The following is a 21,588-nucleotide window of genomic DNA, read 5'->3' as shown; positions in this document are numbered from 1 at the left end:
CAAGATTCCTTAGGAATCCAGGATGGTGATTTTATTTTTCATAGAACTCAGATCCCTAAGATTAGGAGCCATCAGGTTTGAAATGGGCCCTCTTGGTGGGAGTTATTAGGAATTGGATGGTTTGTTCACGTCAGACCAATGGTAAAAATGAGCACTTGTTTTTAAGATTAGCTTGTTTTTCAATGAGCTTTTTCAATGTCTTTTAATGACCTTTCTGTCCCTAAATAGTGTAGTGAGTATAAGCCACCCATTTGGAGGATTTTCCAATTTTCCTGACAGGAATAAAGACAAGGGTACATACTCTCCCAAACTAGTTAGGTTGATAATACGTTTGGCAGCTGACAGATTTTAAGGAAATAGAGGGAGGCATGGAGAAGTTTCTCCTCCCATCTAATACGCAGTTGTTCCTTTTGCCTTGTCAACTTTTGGCTCAGTCAGGCTCTCCTTTCAGAGGTAGGTTCACAGGGCAAAAGTGAACGTCATGTTGTCCTCTTCAGCTTGTTTCTTTGTTCTATCACGGGCTCTGAAAGTTTAGTCTAAACCCTTTGGAAATTCTTTCAGTCTTTCGTTTTCTAAACTATGCTACATTAAGAAACTATTTATAAACTTCCTTGTGCACATTTGTGTTTGTCTTTAAGCTACTTTTAAAAAATGGAATTGTTGGACTAAATGTTAAGATTATTTTAAGCTTTAATTATGGTGAAAACATCTATAAAGATTTCACCTATGTCTAGTTCTACCAACACTACATAAGTATTCATATGTTATCCCACATCTATATTCTGTTACCCATATTAACACAGTGTATTTTCTCTCATTATGAATTTTTGACCTGTTTTCCTGATAATACCGGTAAACTGGGCAATATTATACTATATATGAACAAATATAGGAAAACCTCCAATATATATTGTTAAATTTTTTCAAAAGGCCTCAAATAAAGAACATACTAACATTAATTTTCTCGGAAAGATACATGCATATACAGGTTTGTACAAGCAGAGAATGCTCTGGAATGACATACCCAAAACCCAGAAAGCATGGCTGCCCTGGTGAAGATGGATGACAGATTTAGAGATGGGGTTGAAAGAAAACTTTCTTTTCACAATATGTCATTTGGAAACTTTTGATTTTTCTTGGTTTTTACCAAGAATGTGTGTTACACATTTAAGTATACAACAGTTATATTTACAAACTAAATAAATAACATATTAAATGGAAAAGAGGAGCAAGAAGATGAAATCAGAGAGCTGCCAGTGACTTGTTCCCCAAGTAGCTAGTGGGGGCTGAAAACAGACGTTTTTGGTTGCACTATCAGTGAATAGCAGAGGGCTATGTGATCAGACTTACTGTGCTGGCAACCACACCCCCGGTGACTGGTAATTCCACACTCTTCTCTCAACTTGTGCTCTTCTGTGCAGAAACCTAGAGGCACACAAGTCGCACGAAGTAGATTCCCAAGGCCCAGCTAGGAGGAAGTCTTCCTCAGAGAGACAAAACACAAAACAACACAGAACTTAACTCATATGTAATAACTTTTGTTGCTGTGTATGCCTAGAAATGTTATTCATTTATTATTCACATAATAATAGCAGAAATAAATAAAAAGTAAAAGAATTTTAAGCATGAGCAAAAAAGTGAAATTACCTAAAAACTCACCATACATAGACACAAATATTAATATTTTCATTTTCATGCATATGCTTATATGTTATAGATTTCACAGGATTCACATGCTTTTGAAATTTTTACATATGTCAACTTTTATATATTTGCTTCATTTATTATTACACGCTTGAGATAATACATTTTTAAGAATATGTTTATAAATATACTACCAGTTATCTTGAGGGATGCTCTTAGTGGAACTAAAATTTATGTTGAGATCCAAACGATTTGGGGTCATTTGATTTTCAATAAGTATGATTGAAGTTCAGTTTTCTCATTTGCTCAGTATTTGATAGGTGTTGATATTAGGGTTATGCCACGTTTGGAAAAGCAACTTGTAAGCCTGTGTGTGTGTGTGTGTGTGTGTGTGTGTGAGGGTGTATGTGTGTATACACGTGTACTTCCATAGTTATTATAATATTTAGTTTTCTATTCCTTCCTGGCTTCATTTTAATAATGCACGTTTATCCATAACATACCTAATTCAAGGAAACTGCCAAATGTATACTTTCAAACTCCTCTAGTTTTCATACACACCCTCTCATTTTCCAAAATTAGTCAGGGTGAGATGTGGGAAATTCTTTTCCTTTTTTGCTTGATTGCATCTGTATATTTAAGTGACTTTTTTTAGGAATGAACTATTAAACTTCCTTATTTACATTTAACAATTCACTTAGTTTTATAATTCTGCTCCTTGACAGTTTCTGGTTCTCTTACTTATCTTTATTACTCATTTTCTCTTACATATTCCTTTTTTTAAAACTCACGAATACTTATTTTCTTTCTCCTATTTTATAGTAATGAAGGCTTTTAGGATTAGATTGCATTATTGATCAACATTAAACATCATTTCATAAAGCAAAGATATGTGGTATGAATCTGTAAAGCCTTGAAAATCATTTACAATTTAAATACATGTTCAAAGTCACGTAAAATGTACTAAACATTTAATTATACAAAAATTTCCAAAGTACTGTAAACAAATGGAGTGTATAAAACATGACACTCTAATGAATTTGACCCATATAAAAGGAATACATAAATGATAAATAATAAGATAACAAATTATCAAAAATTTACCTTTTGAGACTTTGGGAGAACATTTGGAAATAAACTTTACTGTAAAAGAGTCCTTCAAACAAAATATTCATGAATAATGGATCTGAGTTTAAATTTGTGATCATTTCTTTAAAAAAAAATCTTTGATGAATCTGAATATTAAAATATCTCATTAAGAAAATTTTTAAAAGACAATTTAGGCCAGGTGCAGTGGTTCACTCCTGTAATTCTAGCACTCCAGTAGGCCGAGGCAGGTAGATTGCTTGAGCTTAGGAGTTGGAGACCAGCTTGAGTAAGAGCAAGACCCTGTCTCTAAAAATAGCTGGGCATTGTGGCAGGCACCTGTAGTAGCAGCAACTTGGGAGGCTTAGGCAAGAGGATTGCTTGAGTTCAAGAGTTCAAAGTTGCTGTGAGCTCTGACACCACAGCATTCTACTCAGGGCAACAGAAGGAGATGCCATCTCAAAAGAAAAAAAAATTAGAAAAAATTCTCAATAAAATCTCTTATTCCCATTTTTCATTATTTTATATGTTTACCTCCCCCTTCCACATTTCTTAAAGTATGATATAAATTCAGCTGTGAAAACAGAAATAAATAACGCAAAGGTGACTTGGGAACTGTATACATCATCAAAGCTCTTCTTTGCCAAAACATAGCTCTGTATATTTTCATAAAACTATTGACTATCAACTGCAAATTTATTATATAATCCTGGTATCAGAGGCAAGAGTATGAAATGCTATATTTCACTGCAAGAATTCAACATAATTAACAAGCACATAAATAAAAATAACAAAAACATAACTTTAGGATTTTATTTGGTAATATCAAGTAAATATTGATTTATATCAAATGTCATTCTATCCCTTGCAAATGGGTCTTTGAAGAAACTGAATTTCTTCTCTAGGTCCAGCCATTGTTGAAACATATTGGATAGTAAGCAAAATTTAACATAAAATGAAAGAACTTATGATAAAAATACATGAACTTTTAATGAAAGAACTTGTCCTTTCTATCACTTACCTTGTCCTTTTAAACAAACATTGATTCTTGTGAATTGACAGCAAATTTTAGAAGAAACAACATTTGTAGTCAAATTCTATCACATCGTCTAATGTGGTGGTCATTATGAAATGTGCGTGTTACACTTAATATCGCAGAGATGAAAAACCAACATCAATAATCTGTACTTTTTTTCTGTTAGTAATCCTCAGGAATTTAAAAAAACATTTATTTGAAAAACGTTTACATTAATTCTCTGGACCTAGGCACTATTGCAAAAACGCGTATAATAGACAAGCAATCATTAAATGTCAAAACAGTTGTTTGCCATTTTTATTCAGTTAAATTTTTAAAATAGCATAAATCTTTAGAAGTGAAACAAGAAGGTTATTTAAATCAGGAGGGAGTGTCATTTCTTCCTAATGCCCTTGTCAAACAGCTACTCTACTGTGGTACAACATGTAATTCTGAAATGCCATGAATTAATAAGAGATGTCCAAATCCTGCAACACAGTATGGTTTTTACCCCTGATAATGGCCTTAGTTGTTTTTTTTCAAACTAATATATGGCAAATTGATAATACTCTTTATAACAGAAATTAGAAGAAGATGAAAATGTACAGTGTGATAAAGAAGTGAAGAATTATTTACTCTCATAGATTTATCTGTGTACACTTAGTCAATACATAACCAATTTGAATTATTTTTTACTCAACTTCAGAAAAGTTTGGGATAAACTAAGTAGAAATTGAACTCCAGCGAAGAATTTATTTCCTAATAGGTATGAAATGTGGTAAGTAAATGCTATGGACTAAATATCTGTGCTCCCTCTCCAAAATTGAAGTTGAAGCCCTGCCCCTGGTGTGACTGTAGTTGATGATGGTGTCTGTAAGGAAGTTATTAAGATTAAATGATGTCATAAGGGTGGGGTCTTGATTTCATAAGATTAAGGTCCTTATAAGAAGAGGTAGCTGAGAGCTCTCCCTTCCCTTCCTCATAGTACTACTGGAATTTCATTTTTCAGTAGGTCCTTGCTCTAGGACAGCAGTTCTCAATCTGCGGGTTGCGACCTCTTTGGGGGTCAAACGACCCTTTCACAAGGGTCACCTAAATACATCCTGCATATCAGATATTTACATTACAATTCATAACAGTAGCAAAATTACAGGTATGAAGTAGCAACAAATATAATTTTATGGTTGGGGGTCACCATAACATGAGGAACTGTATTAAAGAGTTGTGGCATTAGGAAGATTGAGAACCACTGCTCTAGGAGATTTGAATAATGAACCCAGGGACCACAGATCAGTGGTACAACAGGATTTATTGGACAGAAAGGAATACAGAAGGAGTAAAAAGCACCAGAGCTTCTGGCAGAGGGAAGGACCCTACTGGGAAGTCTTCACATAGGTCTTGTGTTTAGGGGTATAAGATCTTGAGAATTACATTTGGCCAGGACTCGGTAGATGGAAACACTTTTTCAATGTTAATGAGTGTCATTGACAAATGCATTAATGCAGTCCCTCCAGCTCAGGGCTTTCCTTTCATGAAATTGTCCAAGCCTAAGAAAACTAGGGTCCCCTGTGCAGCTTTGAATGGGGAAACCCTGTATCACTAGCACAGGGAATAAGGAAAGACCACAGCAAAAAGGAGCCAAAAGAAGGCCCTTACCAGAAACCGAATTATCCAAAACCTTGATCTTGGACTTTTAGCCTCCAGAACTGTGGGAAAATAAACAGCCTTTGTTTAAGCCACCCAGTCTATGGTATTTTGTTATGGCAGCCTCAGTAGACTAAAGCAGATAGGTAGAAACTAAGAAATCAAGACCCTACCCTTATGATATCAATGGTTGTTCAGTATGGCGCCAATTAAATTATAACATTGACATTAATATGCTAACTGCAGCTATATAAGATTTGATGGATAGTGAAACAAATTCAAGAAAAGATTGTCTTTAATTTTCTAGCAAAGCTTCAAAACTACACAAAGGAATTAACATGTTAAACTCTAGGTCAATTAACCATCTTTATTTTGTTTAAAACCAAAATTTTGTATGAATTTTAAAAGGCCTAATTTTCACAGTAATATGTCAACCCTGTTTTCAGAATTTCCAATATTGCCCATCCAAAAAAGATTGGATTCTTAACTAATCACTATGAGGGAAATCAACAAACAGAATCTTTGATGTCTTCTGGTCTTTAATAGTCTTTAGAAAATCCCACTGCAGAAAGCATAAAATCTGATTGGTCAGCATGGATTTTAGACCTCCCTCAACATGTCTAAACTTATATGCCTTTAAATATGTGTGCCCAACACTAACTCTTGCCCTCACCTCTGGCCATCTTGTATCCCCAGTGTCCACAGTGTGGGTTGTTTCCCCCATTGGGAGTACAAATTTCCTCCCTAACTCCACTCTGTCCCTCTGATGGATCCACTCACTCTCAAAGGCCTACCTTAAGTGACCTCACCTCTGTGTGTTTATATTTCCCATCAATCAGAGTCAACCCCTCCCCTGCACTCTAGAGAATTTTTCTTAATTTCTGTAATAGTAGCATTTATACGCACTGTTTTGTTTTGTAGTTTTCGTCTTCACTGTCTTTCTAGTAAGAATGTGAAAGAACTCTAGAATGGCAAAGACTGCATCTTGTTCCTCAGGGTACCTCCTAGAAACACTAACCCCGCATCTCCTGGCATAACCCATGCCAATGTTTTTTCTGAATAAATAAATCTGTAATGTCCTAACAAAGTAAAGTTATGTCATTGATGTTCAACTTTTAACACTCTTCCAGAAATAAACATTGTAATTCTTGAATTTCTGCAATGCTTTTTTAAAATCAGATTTTTGGCAACCTACAGTGCATGGGCCAAACCTGGGCATCCCTTTATTTTGTATAGCCTGGAAGCTAAAAATACTTTTAAACTTTCCAATGTTTAAAAAAAATCAAAAATAAAATAGTCTATGATTCATGAAAATTATATAAAACTTCAATTTCATATACAAAAGTTAAGTTTTACTGGAATTAAATTGTGCTCATGTGAATATTCTCTATGGCTACTTTTGTACAACAATAGCAGGTTTGAAAGCTGTAACAGAGGTTGGCTAGCCCGCAAAGCCCAAATGATTAACTTTTAACTTTTTACAGAAAAAAAAAATTAAAACTTACAACCACTATTTTAGACTATTTGATTTACAGTGCTTATTATTTAGATTTAAACTTTTTTCTATAATAAGACATTTAATATTTGGGGTCAGATTGTTATACGTGAAAGAATGTTTTGAAAAGCAACACTGGTAATATAAAAAAAAAAGTTTTAGTCATCCAATTTGTACTAGAATTCTCTTCAAAAAATATGCCTTAAATGATTGAGTTACCCAGACATATCCATGTTATAAATTTCATCATGTTACATAAAACAAGCACTAGTTATATAAAAAGCCAATATTCAGTAAATGGTCACTAAATGCTTCCTAGGTACAAAGTGAGGGAAAGAGGGCAGTGAAGAGAAGGTGACAGCTGTAAGAGAAGTCAAGAAATCAAGGCAACAACATCAGGAAACTGGATGAAGGAGGACAATGAGCACAGGTTATCTGTTCTCTGAATGAGCAGGATGAGAGCGGTGCCTTTGCCAAATGTAGAGTTCACAGCAATTAATAACACAATTGGGAGCTTGGCGTAGTCACTTTTGGAATGTGCTTAGAGAACTTGCGTGGTATCCAGGAAGCGGTGTTCAGCAGACTATTAGAAATATGATACCCAAGCTCAGGATGTGCCCTCATCATCACCTTACAGGAAATAGTTGAAGTCTATGAATATATTAAAACAGAAAAGAACCAATGACAGAAACTGGTAGGACACTTATAAGATTTGCAGATAATTAGATAGGTAGTCAAATCAGTAGAAAAGAACATGACGAAATAAGATTTTAAAGAATAGAGAGGGAAACAATGTCATACTGCTTTCAACAACCTGAAGAAATGAAATACATAAGACATGTCACGGGATTGGAAAAGGACCATATCACTAGGAGTACTACCTTTAAATAAAGGGAGCAGAACCCCTCAAGTTACTCTAGAACACTTCAAACTGCAAACACACTCTCCCTCAACAGTTATGCAGGAGACAGGAGCACCTGCTTCTCTCAGGATCCAGCTCTGGAAAGATGTGGCTCCAAACAGAAGCTCTGATAATACTAGGAAACAGTTCTCATCATGCTCTCTGTGCGTCACATGTTGGAAACTTAATTCCAAACACAACACCATTGGGAGCTGAGGCTTAGCTGGTGGTGTTTAGGTTATGGGGGTGTGGCCCTATGAAGAGATTAATGCTGCCATAAAAAGCGCTTGCAGGAGTGGGTTCTCTCTCTCATGCTCTTCTCCCATGTGAGGTTGGGTGTTTGTCCTGTCTGGCCCTAATACCATGTGAGGATATAGCAAAAAGACCCCACACCAGATGCCTGCCAGCCCCTGCTCTTGAACATCGCAGCCTCTAGAAATGCAAGAAATAAATTTCTGTTTTTTACAAATTACTCAGTCTCAGGCACTCTGTTATAGCAGCACAAAAGGATCTAAGTGCTCTAAACAAAGGCAATTGGATTCCAGCATTGCCGAAGTCTGCGGATTGTGACACCAGTAAAGATGGGGATGGGATGTTGGGAGAACTGAACAAAGGAATTACGGAAGAAAAAAAAAATCAGACAATTCAATTAAATTTCCACATCTTTTCTCTTAGATAACATAAATGCAATCAATTCTTGCATTTCAAAAGGTGCTTATCCCAGTAGTGATAAATATCCATTTTCTTCTTTTTGTCTTCCAATTCATGGGAAGTACTTACAAATTAATGCTGTATTTGCAGTAGTTGTAATAGTTATTGGGGAACACTATTTGACAATATTTTACAATTTATACTGCTCTAAAACTTGTATAGAAATAGGCATAAAATGAATGTGCTTGAACAGCAATACACAAGTTTTTTGTTTGTTTGTTTACATTTCTGGCTAAATGGTTATTAAATGCTAGAATGTCTAATACTATTAATAGAATGGTTAATACTAAAACACTTGTATGAAGTGTTTTAATAAAAATTTTTATGTAATTTAAATTTTCCAAAAGACAAAAACCAATTTTTTGTTTTATTTAAACATTTTTTGAACTGTTTATACCTTTTTCTTTTTTTTAGAGACAGTCTCACTTTGTCGCCCTTGGTAGAGTGCCCTGGCATCACAGCTCACTGCAACCTCCAGCTCTTGGCTTAGGCGATTCTCTTGCCTCAACCTCCTGAGTAGCTGGGACTACAGGCACCCACCACAATGCCCGGCTAATTTTTTGTAGCAGTTGGCCAGGCCCAGGTTCGAACCTAGACCCTCAGTATATGGGGCTGGTGGCATCCTCACTAAGCCACAGGTGCTGCCCTAAAATGTTAATACTTATTAACTACAACTTTCCCTTCAAGTTTTAATAGAATTTTCATTTTTGAAGAAAAAATATATTTTAACACATATGAAAAATAATTTATCCTTGGTTGTGCTTAAAATTTTTTATTAAAGTATTTTAAATGTTATACATAATTACATTTAATTTTTAACCTCTTGAACATTGAGCATGGTGTAAGTTGCTATCTTAAATATAAAATATAAAGCAGAACTCAAAAAAAATGTGTGGAAAGATAAAAGAAACAAGAATCTTCTAATATCGGGTGGTGCCTGTGGCTCAAAGGAGTAAGGTGCCAACCCCATATGCCAGAGGTGGCAGGTTGAAACCTAGCCCCGGCCAAAAACTGAAAAAAAAAAATCTTCCAAGATGAGGATTGCCTAAATATTTAAAAAGAGGGAATAAGGAAAGAGATCAGACTTCTGTCAAATATGAACACAAGGCAAAACATTATAAACAATGTTACAAAGTTTTTATTTTAAAAAGTTATAATTCCTAATCAAAATAATGAGATGAGCAGTACAAATGTTCTCATCAGGTCCACAAGCGAAACAGGTTCAAGAAAGCCCTGTTATGTCTAACTCTTTAATAAAGATTTTATTACTGATCAAAACAATGAGAGGATGAAAAGAACTATTATGTCAGATTTACAAGCATAACTGGCCTGCTATTTAAATGATAAATAATATTAAACTCATGAAAATAAGAAATTGAGATAAGAAAAATAAAGCCTCTAATTTTATTATGTTTATTTGATTACAGTTCTGGAGAATGGCCACAGTGTCTCTCACAAAGTATGAGAACGATTCTAGTTAAACACAGTCTGACTTAACTGAAAGTCTAGGATTTTCCACGGGATCAACATGACAGAAAATTTAGTACTCTGTTATGCGCCAAAATTATATCAAATAAAGAAAATACAAAAGTTATATATCAGATTTTTATTGCATGTTCCACAACCTTTGAAATCAACTCTGGCCAAAGTTGATACTAAAGATACTTTGGCTTTCACTTAAAAGAATATGAGGCTTGGGCAGTGCCTGTGGCTCAAAAGAGTAAGGCGCCAGCCCCATATACAGGAGGTGGTGGGTTCAAACCTAGCCCCAGCCCCAGCCAAAAAAAATGCCAAAAAAAAAAAAAAGAAAGAAAAAAGAAAAGAATATGAGGCTTCACTTACACAGAAAATATAAAATAAAAAGGCATTTAATTACTAACACTGAAATAAAAGGGTCTGAATAAATAGCAAATGATCCATGGCATTAAGTAAATATAAATAAATACTAATACAAAATGTGATATTCTTAAAAAAATATATAATTAAGTTTTATAAGGCATAACCAGTATGTGATTATAGTATATAATACAATAATAATAAAACTTCTGTCTTAGTAAAAATCATTTCAAAATTGACACTAAAATGCTTAAACATATAAAATATATTTTAAAATAATAAAATATTGTCACTACTCAGAATGGGGAAGTCAAATTCAGATTATCGACTTAATGTATAATAAAGAGGAGGAATTTTAACAGACTATTAATGTATAATAAAGTGAGAAGAGAAAATTTACACAAATTAAAAAGTAAATACTATTTATCAGAACAACTAGATTTTAAAGGAAAAAAAAGACCAAAGCTGAAAATAACATTCATAATGCATGACTTAATTACTACAGGAAGAAAATACGGACTGAAATTAATGAGTATTTCATTCTTTCGACACTTGTTATTTTTTAAAAGTGCATGTTTTTTATTTAAATGAAGAACTGAAAAAAAAAACCCTTGCATTTTTATGTTTTGGATAGAAAGATTATGGATGACAACACTATAATAATGTTATTAGCAAGATTAATTAAGAGGGAGAATTACAAACTAGAATTTTGGCCAATAATCCTGAAACATTGTTCACATCGTGTGTAGCACCTAATTTGACACTGTCATCAGATGACCTCAATTGAACCTAAAGGAGTGATAAAATACTTTGCATGAATTCAAAGACTATATATATTTTTTTGGATCTGTCTAATGATGCAATATCGTAAAAAAAGGAAACGTTCTTGAGGTATGACAGGAATGCTAAATACTGCTAAAATGTTCAAAATGAAACACACACTTGAAAAGATAAGCAAAATATGACAGTTGAAATTTTAACAGGCGTGGTTTCACTGCAGTCTCAGCTATTCAGGGAAATTAAAGCAGGAAGATCCCTTGTGCCCAGACTGGAGAGAAAGAGAGAGAAGACAAAACCACCAAAGAGATCAGACCAAACTAAATTTTAATTTTTGGAGGGAAATACAAGTAACTTGCAATTTGCAAAATTCTAAATTATTTGATGTAAACTGTTGACAGTTAATATTTTAACCACAGTTACAAACTGAATTTATAAAAATTTGTCAATTTCATCTTTTAAAAGGATTGAAAGTTCCTTTTTTGAAAATCTGAGATGTTCTTTCATATCTAAACAAAATGCCTTTTAAATATATAATAACAAAAGTGGCATTGCAAAATAATGAGACAATTAGAATAAGAAAATGAGAATGTTTACACGACTACCAGAATTTTGACTTGGCAATTAAGTTCATGAACTCATCTTCAAAAAAAGCTACATACTTGCTGAATATGACTACAGTCACCTTTGAAGTATTCTCCTTGGGAATCTATGCACTGATGCCAGTGCCTAGCCTAATCCACCCTTCAAACCAATCTGGAACTCTTTTTCTGGAGTGGCCATCAAATCTGTCATTATATTACCCTTGATGACCTAAATGTCATCAAAATGTCTTCCTTGCAATATTTCCTTTACCTTCAGGTAAAGAAAAAAAGTCATTTAAAAAGTCATTGGGGGCCAGGTCAGGTGAGTAAGGAGGGTGTTTCAATATAATTGTTTACTGGCTAAAGTAACTCACAGTCAGTGCTGTGTCAGGTGGTGCATGTTGTGATGCAAGAGCCACGAGTTGTTGAAAAGTTAAGGACATTTCATCTTTTTCACACAGCCTTTCCAGCACTTGCAAATATTTAACTTGATTAACTGTCCAGTTGGCACAAATTCATAATGAAAAATCTGATATCAAAAACAAAGGTTAGCAACATCATTTTGATTCTTGATTTGGAATGATAGAACTTTTTTATCACAGAGAATTGATGACTTCCATTGTCTACTTTGACACTTGGTTTCAGGGTCATACGGGTACACCCATGTTTCATCGCCAGGGATAACATGGCCCAAAACATTGTCTTGCCTCTCCAAAAGATTTTGGCAAACTTTGACTCTTCTTTGCTTTTGTTCATCAATGAGCTCCTTTGGGACCAGTTTTGCCCACACCATTCTCATGCCAAGATTTTCCTGTTTCCTGTTTCTCTATTGATGTTTACTTGATCTGCTATTCTTTTCATAGTTGGCCAATGATTCTGACACACAATTCAATGAATTTTTGCAACGTTTTCATCAGTTCTGCTTCTTACTGGCCACTCTGACCTCTCTTCATTAGTGACACTTTCTCTCCCCTCAGAAAAATATTTTATACATTTGTACACTACCATTTTCTTCATGGTATTATCCCTACAAATTTTGACTAAAATGTTCTTGATTTTACATCTACTCTTACCAAGTTTAACAAGAAATTTGATGTTTGAATTTTGCTCTAATTCAAGTTTTAACATTCTTGTTACAGCACACAAACACATGCAACAACAATAATGAATCATGCTGAACAAGACAGTGCCACACTTCAACATGAACACAGCGAGACACTGATAGACCAAGGTTATGAAACCTTGCTGAGTTGTTTGTACTGTGCTGCCAATATAAGCACAGGTAGCAAGTTGGTGAACTTGACTGTCAGATCTTGTATGAAGGAGACAATAAATAATCCCAAAACTAATATTAATATAGACTATTTTCTGTCCATAACAGATTGAGGTATAGGTCAATTTTAGTATTTTCTATGTTCTTTATCATTATTAAGAAATGATATAAAATCCCAAAATACTTTTTCAAGGAGAGAGTAATATCATATTCTATGAATCTAGTTATTACTTCATGAGATTGTAACAGAGAAAATGGCTTGAAAAAAAGGGCAAAAATGTTTTCTGCCTCTTCAAAAAAAAACCCTCACTATATCCCTGCCCCAGGCCAGTGATTAGGGAGGGGATGTTTTTCCATTCTTTGTGCCACAGTAGATAGCTTGAGGACATCACCTGGGCATAGGCTACTTCTTAACTGAAGATGGATTAAATCTGGGCAGAGGCTATGAGATTGCACTAGCCAGAATGGGATTAAGGGATTGATTAGAAGGTTTAAAAGCTCTGCACTTCTGTCAGAAGCAGGAATTTGGATTTTGAGACAATAGTCTGAAATTTTCCTCCTTTGTCAGCAAAGTAATACACTGCTGTTTCCTTCTCCTCAAATTGCTTTTCCCTGCTTTTCTGATGTACCTTCGGGGACAGGTGCTGAACTTTTAGTTACACAATGGTGATAAACATTACATAAATAATATACTTTTTTATGATGAAATTAAAATATGTTAGTAATTTCTGAAATAATATTATTAACAATTATGACTTCATTATAATGTTTGCTGATAGTATGAAAAATTTATGGCTTACTTTTAAATCCCAGCTTTAAAAAATTATTAACAGGGTGGTGCCTGTGGCTCAAGTAGTAGGGTGCCAGCCCCATATACCAGAGGTGGCAGGTTCAAACCCAGCTCTGACCGAAAACTGCAACAACAAAAATAAATAAATAAACCAAAAATTATTAACAATCCTATTAGCCACTGACTTAACAGAATAAAGTTACATCCAAATTCAAATAAATAAGAATAATTAGAAAAAGTTGAAGCCCAACATGGAATCAGTTAGTCAGAAGTTCCAAAGGTCTGGATTAATAAAATAGAAAAATTTAATAGAATAAAGTTTTCATCCAAATTCAAATAAATAAGAATAATCAGAAAAAGATGAAGCCCAACATGGAATCAGTTAGTCAGAAATTCCGAAGGTCCAGATTTGCCACAGGTGTCTGCTGGCAGGGGCCTGTTCTAGGGAGTGAGCCCTCACCCTTCAGACAGGGTGAATTAGAAGATCTTCCCTTGTGTCCATTGCTTGGTATGCAAGGGAAAACCCCCACATTATGTCACAGAAATCTTCTGCATTGATCATTGGTATAGAATTTAGAGGGAAAACATGCTTTGAAAGTTTTCCCAGAAATAGCTGCCTTGAGGTTTTGTTAGAAACAGCCAGCCCAAAGGAACCCCACAGGAATGAATCCAGGGGAATAAATAACCCAACACCCACTTCTTCCTCCCTCATATCTTCTGTGAAGCTTTCACTGGATGAAAACAATTATAAACCAGAAGACAAGATAGAGCTTATTGGTGTCAACCATATATTAACAGATCAGCCTCTTGGGATGCAAATCAGGATGGAAAGGATGAAGAAGAGATCTATTGAGAAAGCAGAAGTTACCTGGCACAGTACATCCTTTCTCCCCTTAGAATCCACTCTTACCCTTTATTCACTTACAAAGGCTTTATTCTGCACATGGGAGACATACAAATACCACCAGGTACTAGATCATTATGGCAATATTAACTGGGCTATACTTTCCATCTGGAACATATAATATTGTCTATCTAATACACTACATAAAAAATTGAAGGAGATATAGAGAAGTAATTAAGTCACATAAAAACAGCTGGAAAGTTTGCCTCTATAACTGAGTAAAAGACCCAAATTAGCAAATACTTCACAGTTTATTCCTTGTTCTATTTATGTTCCACTAGCACCTCAGCTCTAAGCACTTTTGGTGCTACTATGAAAGATATGGTGCCACTATGAAAGGTATGGTGCCATTAGATACAGGCTCTGAGATTTGTGTGAAGAAAGTTTACTTGGACCTAGTCAATAGCAACTGCTAGGAAGTGAAGCTGCAGAAAGAATCTGAATAGTTAAGCTGTCACAACCAAGAAGACTTCAGTTGATTCCGTGATTAACTTTGGAGCTGGCATGCTTTCTCAGAGCTATTGTCTATGGCATATGGATAGAGCCTTATACCTCTCTGTTGATCAGTTATTGGATTGGTCTGCCTGTAGGAAGGATACATGACCCTAGCTGGGTAGACTCTTTTCAGCTAAGAAAAAGTCCTAGCCAGGAACTCCTCTGAGCACTAACACTCCCAGAAGCCAGAGACATAAGAACTTCAGTCCCAGAAGGGAGAATCTGGGTGGTGAACCGCGGCATCCACTGCAGCCATTGTCTTTCATGGAAAACCTTGGAAGCTATGGTTCACTTCTTCCTAATACTACTATAACAATCAGATCCTCAGCAAACCAAGTTCATGCTTCTCCATAATGGCAAATCCATGAAACAGGTATCATGTTCAACCGAGCCCTCCATTTGAGCTGCCTACTCGTGTCTCACACAGCAACTTGGATTCAGTGTAACATATGTCACCTTCACTTGATTAAATAAAGCCGTCACACATGTCTAGCTTTGGGTTGATCAGGTGACACACATTTCAAACTGAACAGCTCGATCCACATACTTTTAAAATAACTTTTAGAGTTTACTTTATCAGAGCTGAAGGAGCTAAGGAAATTTTACCCCAAAACATGATTCCTTGGTATAAAGAATATTTTCAGTAAAAAGGCCATATTTGATTAGAAAGCACCAGCCTCTCTATAATACCTGAGTAACCTGATCTAGAATCAGAAAAGGGGCTTCTGGACTCCTTATCACATGCTAACAGACCTGGCCCTAAGGTCATTTGAAGCATAATATGTTTCTCTCAGGTTAATTTACTAATCACTCTGTTTCCCTCCCTCTACCCATCCCCTCTCAGCCACCACTTGCTGCATGTATGCTTCCCAGTTTCTCTCCCCCACCCCTTCTAGAAGACATCATTAAAAGCCACTATCATTCTTGTGGTTCACCCCATGTGCATGGTATTTTGAAATAACCCTTTCTCTTATTAATCTACTATAACTGTGAGTTAATCTTTTTAGCCAACCAATCTAGGGGGAAAGAGCAAAAAATCAAAGTGAGACAGCACCAAGTCAGGATGCCCACTCTTGTCTTTCCCAGGTGGAGCAATTCCTTGAGGTAGTACCAAGACCGAGTACCTGCCTTTGTCCCTGTGAGAGCCCAAATCCTAACAACATACTCAGGCACAAAATTATGTCAAGACTTTTGCACTTTAAAAACCTTATATTTTACACTGGAATAAATGGGAAGTTAATAGAAAAATGTAAAATTCTGGAGTAACTTGAATCTAGAAAGAAATTTATCTGTTCTTCCTAGAAAGTGAAAAAGACATCCTGGCCAATCCTTGTGTTTCAAGCTTTACTTTTTTAGGCATCAATTTAAGGATTGCCCTTCTGCTTACATGTTCCTTTTTTTTTTTTTTTTACTGTGGTCAACTAACTTTGGTCTAATTTTCTCTTACAAGCAGATTCCAAATTTTCCCAAGTTTCGTCAACTAAATATGGGTTTCCTGTAGCTCTTTAGTCACATATTTATCTATTATTTCCATAGAGTCAATTATTAACATAATAGCATCTCACAAGAAGATTTTTCATACATTTTCTCCTTAACTAATGAAAATATCTTTTAGATTTAGCATTTAATTACTATGTTATTCTTAGGCCTTGGTGAAATGTTTTAATTAATACATAATATACGTATATATTTTTTGAGTACATGTGATAATTTAATAGTCATATAAAGTGTCAGATCAAATAAGTGTAATGAGGAAATCCATTACCACCTTATCTATCCTTTCTTCATGTCAGAAACTTTCAAATGACCCTCTTTTAGCTATTTTGAAATATACAATAGATATTTAAACTGTAGTCACCCAGCTGATCTATTGAACACTAAGTCTTATTTCTTCCTTCTAAATACATATTTGTACCCATTAATCAACATCTATTCAGCCTTCTAAGCATCTGAAATCACCAATTTACTATTTCCCAGAGGTCCACTTTTCTGTCTCCTACATATGAGTGAGAACATGCAATATTTATATTTCTATGTTTGGCTTATTTCATTGAACACAATGGCCTACAATTTCATAGTCCTCTGTATATGTATATATCTCATTTTTAAATCCCTTCATCCACTGATGGGCATTTAGGTTGATTTTATTTCTTGGCTATTGTTCATAGTGCTACAATAGTCATGGTAATGAAGATTTCTCTTTATATTTCGATTTCCTTTCTTTTGGTTATGCACTCAGAAGTGCAATGGCTGCATCATGTGGTAGCACTATATTTAGTTTTTCGAGAAACCTCCATAACTAGCCCATGAGTCAAATCTTGTTTGTGATCTGTTTTTGTTTTAAACAAAGACCTTGTTCTTATAATCATCACCTGTTTTTACACACACACAAATATTAAGAGCCAGCCACACCCTTTCTTGTATGTGCTGGCAAAGGCTGCTTTCATACTACAATGGTGGAATTTGGCAGTTACAGCAGAGACCTGTGACCCACAACACCAAAAATAGTTACTATCTTACTCTTTACAGAAAAAGCTGGATGGCCTCTGTCGAACACTCTTGAACTTGTATAATCATGTTTGTTTCTTTAGGTTCTTCTAGAACATTTTCCCTTCATCTAAGTCATTTGTAGAAATATGCAAAATTCATTCCTCCTTTCCAAATCTTCGTGTGTGAAACCACTTCTACTTGTTCTCTGAAGCTTTGTAATTTGCATTCTCATACTTGTGCTTTCCCAATAAATTATGATCCAGATAAAGAATGAGTCAAATGGGGCAGTACCTGTGGCTCAAAGGAGTAGGGCACCAGCCCCATATGCCAGAGGTGGTGGGTTCAAACCCAGCCCTGGCCAAAAACTGCAAAAAATAAAAAATAAAAAGAATGAGTTAAATGGTATATTAGTGGTACCTGTTGCAAATGATAGAACAGAGAAAGAAAAGAATGTATATTAATTCATATAGGAAAAATCTGGAATGTCTTCTCAGAAAATATGGTTTAAGAATGGCCTTAAAGAATAATTAGAGCAGGGGTAAGCAAAACTTCATCATTGGTGAAAAAAATTTCATAAATAATGGAGGGGAATTTATGGAAAACAAGGTGGATCCTTAGAACGGCAGGGAGCCGATCTGCAAGGTCAGGACAAAGCAATAAGATACAGACTTTTTCATATTGTTTTGTGATTCAAATTCTATTAAATTCTATTAACCGCCGCTGAAAAGTCTGAGACATGTATGCATTATGCAGAATGAGAAGGAAATGTCAGAGTCAGCAGAAAGAAGGCCAGGATCACCTGCTGTGACAAGCAAAGCAAATGAGAAGCTTGTTTGACAAAAATAGATTCTACAATCCACTGCTGCTCCTGATGTTGACAGAGGCAAAGTAGATGCACATAACGTGGAGCGTTTATCAAGGTGATGTCAAAGATGGCGCTTCCCACCTGAGAGCGTAGGCTAGGATCACAGAGGGCAAAAAAGACTTGTAAAAACCAAGTGAAAAAGTGCTATTATTTAAAGTTCTTGCATAATCTAATTACTCAGAATAAAACTTTAAAAGCTATCCTAAAAAGAGGATGTTTTGAAATGTTATATCGATTTTTCAAAGAATTTGAGGTAAAACGATCTTCCAATGAGTTGTGCCAGGCTATGACAAGTCAGTCATGATTTGATTAATTTGGTAGCTTATCATAAAGGTCTAGAGATGTGGTTTTTAGGGGCACATCAAATTAATATTTAATTCCCTATTTTCTATGTGCGTGGTTATCGTATACCATTTCTATGGTATATGAAAGCAGTATCATATACTGCTGTATCTTATTGCTTTGTAGCTATGGTAGCTATGAAATTCAATCCTGAATGCTCAAGACATAATACCTTATTTGCTGTACCTCAGTTTCATTTCTGATTTTAAGTTGGTTTTTTCTCAATCACTCTTATCTTTCATGCCATCCCCCAAACCATTGCAAGGTTCCAGTATCAAATTGCTGCCAAGGTATCATGAGAGGTTACACTGTCTGGACCCTAATAATTTTTTTCACAGACATCTCTTATTTTTGCCCAAGTGGCTACTTCAGTTTTGTCAACTATCTTCAGCATTTATACTTTGGTTGAGGCCTAATAACTTTTTGAAAGACTATCTTTGATTCTTCTTACTAGAATCGCCATATAGCTAGTTCTCTTTAGATTTGTTGATTTTACTCCCTATACAGAGACACATTTTAGAAACAGATGGTCATCTCTAGTATCTAAGAATTTACAGTCTTCTCTTTCTCACTTCATTCATGCCAAGGTCATTACTTTAGTGGGTCTATGAGAGAACTGCTCAGTGTAGCTCCTTCCAATCCCCTCTTCTGTGGAAACTCAGCTGCTCGGTGGCATGCATCAGTAGCTTTGGAGTTGCAGAGGAACTTGGTGAGCATACAGCATGGTTTATAAGACCAATGCCAATTAAGCAGAATTTTGAAATTAGTTAAGGACAAGAGGATTGAGCAAACAAGTAGGTGAATTCAAAATAATAAAAATTGAGTTTCTACTGTTACATAAAGAGGGTACAAATTTGAGTGGGGAGAAAGGCTGGAATTAATTGGAAGTATCAGTGTGAAATTATGGTTTTTAATATAAACGTAGACACATAGAGATGAGTATATGTGTTTGTGTATACGTGTATATATTTTCTAGCTGGTTCTCTAAGAAGTCCCAAAAGCAATGTCTCACAGCACTATGAATATACCCCTGGTCCCCGGATTTTGGTTTCTAAATCAACTTTTCCATAACAAAAACCAGTTTCTTGGAGAAATGGCTGATTCCAGAACAAGGGATAGAAAATTATGAGATTAACCTACAGCACTCTATCATGACAAAATTGTAAGAAAGTTTATTCAAAGATTGATAGGGGTGCTTTAAAAAAACAAAGAAGATGACATGAAGGGATCCCACTGATTAAATCTGGAGAAATTTTAGGATCAAAACAAATCATGATAATAATGTTTTATAACCATTTGAATAACATAGGAATGGGGAAAAATCACTACATTATGGTAGAATGCCACTTATTGAATATAAAAGGAAGGGTAGAATTAGAAAGTCACCATTTGGCAATCATTTTATTGCAGTGGTCATTGTTGTTTTTAGCTGGCCCTGGCCAGGTTCAAACCAGCCAGCCTTGGTGTATGTGGCCAGCGCCCTACCCATTGAGCTATGGGCGCCTCTGTGGGAAACATTTTAATAACAACTGATTCAGAAAAGAATTGTCAGTGGATGATAAAAGTAACAGGTCAGTGCAATGAGGAACAGCATATTTACATAATCTGAAAGCATCTCCCCACAAAATACTTTTATTCACTTCTTATTTAATCAATTCAAGATACTTACTAAACTTTTTAAAAATCTGGCAAATTGTGTTTTAAACAAATGGTAACAGTTAACGCTATGAATAATGAGCCAGATATAATGACCTCTTAACAAGATAGACTGAGAAAAACACTATATTTTGTGGTATTCTTGCCCCTGGGTGCAGTTGCTGTATCTTAGAACCCAAATTCGTTGACCTCCTCACTAGTCTTATTTCCCTTACAGCTCAAAGCAGTGGTTCTCAACTTTCCTAATGCCACAAACCTTTAATACAGTTAAAAGAGGTCGCGACCCACAGGTTGAGAACCGCTGCTCTAAAGGTATGCAAAATAAATGCTAGAAAAACTTTCAGACAACTTCTACATTCTACTCTTCCATAGATCTCTTTTGAAAATAAATACAGAAAACCAAAAATCATGACACAAACTTTTCATAGAATATATGTTGTCACATGAGAATACTTTTCCTTATCTTAGCCATTATATAAAATAAATATATAAATCTGAAAAATCTGTTAAAAAGCACTAATTTCTTGACCTGGTAAGAGCCCTTTTAAGTTTGAAAAGTACTTTTCCTGGGGCATGTATTAAAAAATCAAAAATTGTCAGCTCGGCACCTGTAGCTCAAGTAGCTAAGGCGCCAGCCACATATACCAGAGCTGGCAGGTTTAAATCCAGCCTGGGCCTGCTACACAATAATGACAACTACAACCAAAAAATAGCCGGGCGTTGTAGCAGGTGCCTGTAGACCCAGCTACTTGGGAGGCTAAGGCAAGAGAATTGCTTAAGCCCAGGAGTTGGGATTGCTGTGAGCTGTGATGCCACAGAACTCTACCCAGGGTGACAGCTTGAGGCTCTTTCTTAAAAAATAAAATAAAATAAAATAAAATAAAATAAAAATTGTCTAAAAGCTGCTGCAATTATTAACGTTTAACATTACAACTACCTAAGGCAGCAACACTGCTTGGGGGAAACAAAAAGCTGACCAAGAAAACAAAAGAAAAATCCAGGCAATTAAAAGCAATAAAATTATCCAGATTTAAGGAAAGAAGTAAAACTATTAATATCTCTACTCACATATGACATTAT

Source organism: Otolemur garnettii, unplaced genomic scaffold (assembly GCF_000181295.1).
Source record: "Otolemur garnettii isolate 467f Iridium unplaced genomic scaffold, OtoGar3 scaffold00009, whole genome shotgun sequence".
Classification (NCBI taxonomy): Eukaryota; Metazoa; Chordata; class Mammalia; order Primates; family Galagidae; genus Otolemur; species Otolemur garnettii.
This window is presented reverse-complemented; position numbering follows the sequence as displayed.